This window comes from Vicia villosa, unplaced genomic scaffold, assembly GCF_029867415.1.
Source record: "Vicia villosa cultivar HV-30 ecotype Madison, WI unplaced genomic scaffold, Vvil1.0 ctg.003544F_1_1, whole genome shotgun sequence".
NCBI lineage: Eukaryota > Viridiplantae > Streptophyta > Magnoliopsida > Fabales > Fabaceae > Vicia > Vicia villosa.
Genome location: NW_026706232.1, coordinates 132,851 through 141,595, shown reverse-complemented (window position 1 = coordinate 141,595; position 8,745 = coordinate 132,851).

Below are 8,745 nucleotides of genomic sequence, written 5' to 3'. Positions count from 1 at the left end.
ATTAACTTATTTATTATTAAATTTTTATGATGAAATCAAATTCATTATCATTTGTGTTTTGATTTATTATTTTTTTTAATTATAGAAATAAATTTCTTATCAGTCATAATTTCTTACCAGTCAGGTAAACCTGCGAATTAAAGTCAAGACGTTGTTTTAACTTACTCCTAGATCTTTTAGTCATATGATTCAGTTTTCCGCAACTGAAGTAAGAAAAAACACCACTTTCATTTCTTTGAGACGGTGTTCGTTGTCTATCAATTTTGATCTTATCTTCGGGATTTTTTTGCGAGTAAAAAAATTAATTTTTGTTAGGGGTCTATTTTTTTATTCGCCCTGGGCCTCTAAAAAGTCGGGACCAGCCCTGCCTAAAATGGTTGAGATAAAATATACACACAAGTCTATTTTGTTCTTAGTAAAAAACTATACTATGTGCATTCCTTCAAAACTATACACATGCGCGCGCACACGTATACATACAAGTCTATTTTGTTCTTAGTTAAAAAGTATAAAAGAAGATTATTATGTACAATTTATTAAAGAAATAGTTAATATTTAGATGTTTTGGTATATTATTTTTGAAATTGTGCACTAATATACACCTCCTTGAATGATATAGAACTCAAAAAGAAGATTTGTGCATGACATAATTTTGTAAATATTCATTTAAAGAATAATTTATTTTTATACTTATTTATCAAATGAAGGTATTTTTTTAGAGAATATAAATGTAAATTTGTTGGATGCAAATAGATTACCCTTTTATACAATCTTAACCGAAGAATCTTTACTTCTAGATTCAACAATTTTTTGTTTTTATTTTTATCACTTAATTATTTTGGCCCTAACCTACATAATTATATTGTAAATTAATATTCACCAATATTTAATATGAAAAAAACTCTATTATTAAAGAAAATTCATGTAATTAACTCTAGAAATTATTCATCTACAAATAATAATTAAAAAAATTTCTCCTCTCTTTTTCACTCTTTTTCACTATGGAGAAAGTTTTTGAATATTGCTCCGTGCTTATGATTTTTATCTGAACATTGTACAAGTCTAAAACTAGTATTTATGTATTGTGTAGTTATATAATAGAATTTTGCACCAATTGACTTAGAGATTGAGATTGCATCTCTTATTGTGTATGGAAATATTTTCTATCCCGTTGACATCCTCCTTATCAGGTTGAATTTGAGTGACTTTTAATCTATGTAACTTTGGTAACTTACCTCTATCTCTCATTAAATTAATTAATTTTATTCACTCATTCATATTTTTAAATGCCTAAAGTTATAAAGTTACAGTAACAGTAAAGTTACTGAATCCTTAACCCTCCTTATCTTGCTGTAAACATATGTGCTTCATTAGAATTTAACAAATGGTAGCCCAATATATTTTCCCATTTTTTTGCTTTAGCTCATGGTCCATAATTTATATATTTTGCGTATAATATGTATTTAAAAATTCAGGATGCCCTTCCCACTCTAACCATCCCATCGGACTTAACATTTTACGTTTGAGTCATGTTCTTCAATAATGCTTTCATGGTCCGTCCAAGAAAGTTGAGCTTGAATTAATTAAGAGTAAAATGTCATAATCCAGAAAAATTAAAATAGAAAATGAGTTGTCTTATTTTTTACTAATATTTGACAACTTCGAACACTATAGTGGAATACTCAAAAATGAAGTATACTATGCCACAAATTTTATGGCCTTTATAAAATTAATAACCAAAAATCTCAATTCTATGTAAGACATAGAAGTTAGAGTCCGAATAAAAGGCATTTTTCTCGACCATTTTCTAAAGTAGCAGTGTTCTTTAAAGATATGACTTGTTCTATAAGTCTTACACCACTGACAACAACGCACATAAAATAAAACTAAAAGAGAATTAAGTTATAGATTTTACTAATAAAAAATAAGATATTCAAACAATAAGAACTAACATGTTTGCATTCCTAGCCCAAGTAACACGTCGTTGAGATGCTTCCTAAAAACATAAGAAAATTTAAATCAATTAAATCAAAAATTCACTATTATATTATACCTATAGCTTCAAAAAAATCATAATTTTCTCTACTTTTTCGAAAAATGAAAATGAATTCTAATTAATTAATATACACTTGATCACATTTAATGATGTTAGACATTTTTTTACGAAGATTAGATTTTATGAAGGTTAAGGAGTATAATGACACTTATAACATACATGCCAGAATTATGGAGAGACAAGGGATTGAAACACTTATTCATTGAAGTGCCCACGGAGTGAGTTTGTTAAAATAAATGTGGATGGTGCTAGCGGTCCACAGGGTGATGCGAGGTGTGGAGGATTATCCGCGACAGCTCCGAAAGTTGGTGTGATGGTTATGCCAAATGGGTGGGACGTAGTAGCGCGCATCTGGCAGAAATTTGGGGAATAAATGAAGGGCTGAGAATTGGAGTGGAATGTGGGTACCGGTGTATCATCCTTGAATCATACTCTCAAGAGGCAGCGAATATAATTAATAAAGCTAGAAACAACTTGGCGGGTAGTAATTTGATTATGCAAGTTCTCAAATTATTGAATAGATTAGAAAAGGTGGAAGTGGTGCATGTCTAAAGAGAGATTAATGGTTGTGCTAATTTGCTAGCTAAGCATGGGAAGGTTTTAAAGGGTGGCTACACAAGATATCAGTGCATGCCTTACTGGTTGGTGAAGAGTTTTGAGAATGATATAAAGGGTATCCCTCATTCTAGAGTAGTTTTTGTTTAGTTTTCTTTTTCCTGGGTCTTGGCCCTCCATGTAACAAAAAAAAACTAAAAAAAAAACTAAAGTGAAAGAGAGAGTATAAATGGTTGTGGAAGTTATATGTTTCTAAAGGACTCCGCTTGTGATCACTATAACGATATTGGACCAAAGAACTAAAAAAATAAAAATGTATAAGAAAAATTTAAACGGATTATTAGTTGAATGAAACATTTTATTTGAAATATAAATGAAACTATTATGCAAATCTTCACAATTACACATACATGCACACACTCGCACATTCACACGTGTGTATTGAGATATTTAAATTTGAGAAAAATGTATAAAAGAAAATTATTGTGTGTTTTTATTAAAGAAACTAGTAACAAACTCGTGCGTGCGCACGAGATACATTTTTGAATGGGATATGGGTTTGCAAGCCCATTTGTTTGCAGACTATAATAAAATAGGAAGTTGAAAAAAAGAAAAACTTAAGAATAATAGTAAATTTAAGTTGAAATATTTATCCAAGTAGAAGATGAAATGTAAATAAGATCAATATTTATATCAGTTGAAATAGTTTTCCCTAATAAAGTTGGATCAGTAGTAAAGTTGTTTCAGTTTATTGGAAAAAAATTGACACTACAAAATTGGATTATTTATTTCATTTTTCATGTTTCATATAATTTTCATGATAATTTAATATTTGTATTAGAAAAATCAATTATTTCACCAAATTTTTGATTTAGCTCCTAGTCCATGATTCATATATTCTAGGTAAAATATGTATCTAAAAATTAAAGATGCCCTTTCCACTCTAACCATCTTGCCGGACTCAACACTTTACTTATGTTTGAGTTCTATTCTTGAATAATACTTCCATGATCTGTCCAAGAAAGTAAAGGTTGAGTTAAATGAGGATAATATGTCTTTATCCGAAAAATTTGAAAAATGAAACGAGTTTGTATTTCTTGGTATGATCCTTAAGCAGGGATCGTGTTTTTTCATGTTGTCTCGTTTTTTACTAATATTTGAAAACTTTGAACACAACCGTGGAAAACCCGAAGACGAAGTATATTGTTTCACTAATTTTTATTCTTTATAAAATTGACATTTCGTGTTGGCGCATAGAATATCATGATAACCAAAAATATCAACTCTATATTAGACTAAGAAGTCGGAGTCTAAATAAAACTGCTTGGCAATTTTTTGGACTAGCAATGTTCTTCAAAGTTATGTCTTGTGCCATAATCCCTTCACCACTGAAATCAGCGTACGAAAGGTAAAATTAAATGAGAATTATGTTATAGGTTTCACTAATAAAAAGTGATAAGATATTCAAATAATGAGAATTGACATGTATGCACTTCTAGCTCAATGGACAAACAATAGAGGTGTTGCCTAAAAAAATAAGAAATGTAATTAAATTAAATCGAAATTTCACTATAATATTATATTTAACTTCAAAAAATGATAATTTTCTCAAGTTTTTTGAGAAATGAAAAATAAATCTAATTAATAAATATATACTTGATCACAGTTACCAGTGTTTTTAGTACTACGAGTAGTTGTTAAGACAAGAATAAATAATTAAGAAATTAAAATTGGAAAAGTGAGAATGAATGGTTGTGAAATTTATATGTTTTAAAAGTATTCCACTTGTGATCGCTACATTGATATTCGACCACAAAACTAAAAAAGTAATAATGTAGAAGAAAATTAAAGTTGTTTATTTGTTGAATGAAACAATGTATTTGAAATACGAATGAAACAATCATGTATTAATTCAAAACTAAACATGCGCGTGCATACACATAGATGTATATTGTGACCTTTATATTTGAGAAAAATGTATATAAGAAAATTGTTTGTGCATTTTTATTAAAGAAATAGTTAATATTTAGATTTTTTTAAGCATTATTTTTGAAGTTGTGCACTAATATACACCTCCTGATATAAAACTAAGAAATAAAATTTGTGCATGATATAACTTTGTATATATGAATTAAAAGAATGATTTATTTGTATATGTATCTATCAAAGGAATATACTATTTCAAAGGATATAAATATTAATTTGTTGGATGCAAATAGATCATCTTTTGATATAGTTTTTTTTACAAAAGCAAATTTAACTTCTTTTATTATTCAAATAAGAAGAAATACAAAGAGGAATCTCATCAAGTAACATACGTTGAGTCCAAGAATTTGCCGCCTTAGATAATCTACAGTTTAAATCAAAGAATTTCTAATTATTTTATTTACTAAACTGTTAGTACTGACTCAATTGACAACATAGTACTATTATTATTTTTGCCTTTCTGTATATCTTATGTAGCTTTTAGATTTAACAATTTTTTATTTTTGTTTTTATCACTTTTTTTGGCCTTGACTTACATAATTAAATTATAAATTAATAATCATCAATATTGAATATGGAAAACTTTTTATTATTAAGGGATTATGTTTGTTATGTTGTGTTCTTTTTTTTACTAATACTTGATAACAATTTCAAACATTGCATTGTGAAACCTAAAGATGAAGTATATTGCGCCACTAATTTTTCGGTATTTATAAAATTGACCTTTTGTGTTGGCGTACATATTAGACTGTTTATGTTAGTATACACTTTTAAAAATATAAATGTTTTTGTTAGTATACACTTTTAAAAATATAAATGTTTTTGTTAGTATACACTTTGTCATACCCCAAAATTTTCCCATACTATTTCTCTTGTACAAATGCAAATCAAAGTTCAAAGCTTCATAGACACTTTCTCCTATACAAAGGCTCTGAACTAGGGTTTGGATCTTTCAAAAGAAAAACACTGAATCAATGGCTCCAAGACATCTCACATGGCTCAATATATTCCACATCACCTCCATGACAAGTATCAAGGCCTATCTCAAAGTTCTGGTCATTCAAAAGCTCAGAAAGTCAACAGTCGACTAGTTGACCTAAAAAGTCAACTGTGGTCAAAGTAAAGTCAAAACCCCTGATTTTTTTGTCAAGATCCTCATAGTGAAGTATCATTCACCATTTTATCAAGAATTGATCATGGTTCATCAAGGAAAGATCAGAAATCAACGAAACCTAAAGTTTCCAAATTAGGGTTTTCTAGGAGAAAGTCAACCCAACTTTGACCAGCCATAACTTTCACATGGGACATCAGAAATTTCTTATCCAAATCTCATTTTGAAGGAAATTGAATTCTCTACAACTTTGTCTCTCACATGCCAAGTCTAAAAACGCTTCATTTGAGAGATATGGATCAAAACATTACAGGTCCTTCTAGAAGCTCGTAAAAAAGCTGTTTTGTGTTAGGAGCTATATCGTCAAGATAAAATCCTCAAATGGGGAAAAGCTTCCAAAGTGGCTTATAGAGGACATGTTGAGGTTTCCAAAAAGTCCTAGAACACCTCCATACAGTAAATATTGAAGGAGTTACGACTTGTCAAAGTCGAACAAATTTCGAGAAAATGCATGAAGACCAAAGTGGTGAATTTAAATTCTTTTGACTAAATGGGCCCAAATAATTGATCCCAAACTTGATTAATGGACCATCCATGATCCATAGGCCATTTCATTTATTTTTAGTGTTTATTATTTATTTTTAATTTGGATTTAATCATTTAAATTCAAATTAAATTAAATAAAATACTAGAAATAATCAAAGATTATTTTATTCTAAAAACTTGGTCCAATATCTCATCATAAATCAAGGCAAATATTCTGGATTTCGTTTAAGGTGTGGTTGGAAAGATTTGATACTAATCCAGCAAATTTTCAATCAAACTCTAATCAAGAATATATCACATCTCAATCTTCACAATTTGAAAAGATTGGATCCAGAATTCTTAACCTAATTTGTTGCCATATAAGACCAGAGGATGCTGAAGCAAAAGGGAGAATTTTAGGGGACGGAATTTGAAGCTAAAAAACCGAGTCAGGTTCTTAAAATCCTCATAGAAGGCGAAATCGTTTTTTGATTGGCAGCAAGAGTTCAAGCTTTCTGAAGGTCTAACACGTATCCTTGGTGTTTCTGGAACCTGATTCATTCTTCCCAAACGTCCAATAAGCTCAGAACCGCCGCATACACATCACGGTTTGTTCAAGAATTTCCAAATTTCGATTTCAATAATTCGCACATATTTAACATAATTCGATGGCATAGTTGTGTTCCTGGTGTTATTTCGAAACTGTCTGTATGGTTTAATTCAAGTTTGAGTGCAGGTACAAAGATTTGCCATTGCTAGGTTTTCAAAATCTTCAAATTAGGAACCATGGATATAGGCAAAATTGGACTTAATGGACAGAACCATTGAAACCGGAACACGAATTCCAATCGAACCATGAACTTCCTTGGAATTTATACCGCATATTCTTGATTTTGGAAATTTGCAGGTGTTATAGTGACAGGCTGAACCGTCACTATTGGCTCCGTTGGTAAAAGTCTGATAACAAATGCAATTGGGGAAGACGATAGGCTTAGCGCGCGCTTCCAATTCGAATCTTAAATAAAGCTATGTTTTATACTTGTATGGTTTTGTGCATTAGATTATCAGTGTAGAACATTGGCAGAGATGGCTGAACACGCTGTTGGTAATCAAATAGACATGGGTTCAATACCCAGGTCATGCGTGTTATTTGTTTTTTTTACTTATGACATTGCAGATCCCATATGCGCTCGCAGCAAAGGATTAGAGTACATCCTCACGCAGCCACCATCGGATCCATCATCCAGCAAATCCAACGCACCAGGATTGAGGATCCACCATACACTCCAGGGACCATACCACACTGGATAAAAGCTGAGCACTTCTAATTTTTTTGTTTTATTTTAATTATACAACATTATTTTTATTTGGTTTATATATATTTTTTCTTCCAAAATTCATTTTAATAAAAATCATTCTATTTCTTTTTTCCCTTTTTCATACAAAACATAAAATATAAAAATGTTTATTATTACTAGTAATTTTATTTAAATCTAATTGTTTAATTATTATTATTTTTTTTTATTATTATTGATTAAGTTATTAGGGTTAGATAATTAACTCAAAAAAATGTATTTTACCGATTAAATTAATTAGGTTGAAAACCAACAATTAATTAGTTCGATATTGGTTATTCTATTAATCATGGTTAACTTGTTAGGGTTTGCGAGAATTAGGCATACACTGAAAAATGTTTCTTTGTGTATTTCCTTTTTCAGGGTTTATTTTCAGATGCCTTCCGACGACGCGCCACGTCAAAAGAACGAAGCTAAGTTCTAAACCTTTCTTTTATTATTATTTATTTTATGTGATTAGGGTTTAGTTTCCTCGTCAATGGAACTCCTCCTACACTTACTTCTTTTTCTATTGTCAATGTTTCAATGGTCAGAGTCAGTGCTTCATGCTACCTCCAATTATCAACCTTCAAAAACCCGAAGCTAAGTGTTCGATTCTGAAATTCAAAATCTATTTTATTTTCTTTTATTAGGGTTTGCTTCTTTTAAATGAATATTGCCTACATTCAATTTTTCTTTTTCTGCCTTGCTCTTTTCAGGGTTAACCTTAAGGCATCCTCCGACTATCAATTACGTCAGATCAAATGCAAAAAGCTAAGTGCCCTTCATTTAATTACTCATTTCAAACTATTGTCCCGACCTTCTTATTTTAGGGTTAGAAACGTTCGCCTCTGAATTAGCCATACACTCACCCTATTTTTGGTTTGTTTGCCTTTTCAGGGTTCGTTGATTGCCAAAGCTACGAGTTTGGTATCCGTAAACTCTAATCTTTTATTCTTTCTGTTCTATTATTACTTATGTCAAACCCCATTGGGGATCCGCTGGTTTCATTGTCCCCTTCCCCTTTATTGCTTTATATTATTGCGTGGTTAGTAATCTTAGGGAGTGCAAGCCTCAAACTGAATTAGAATAACTAATTAAAAGATAAATATCTGAATTAACCACGTGATTGTTGCACACACGCACCCTTTTGGGGTAACCTCTCTGTTGCCTTGTTG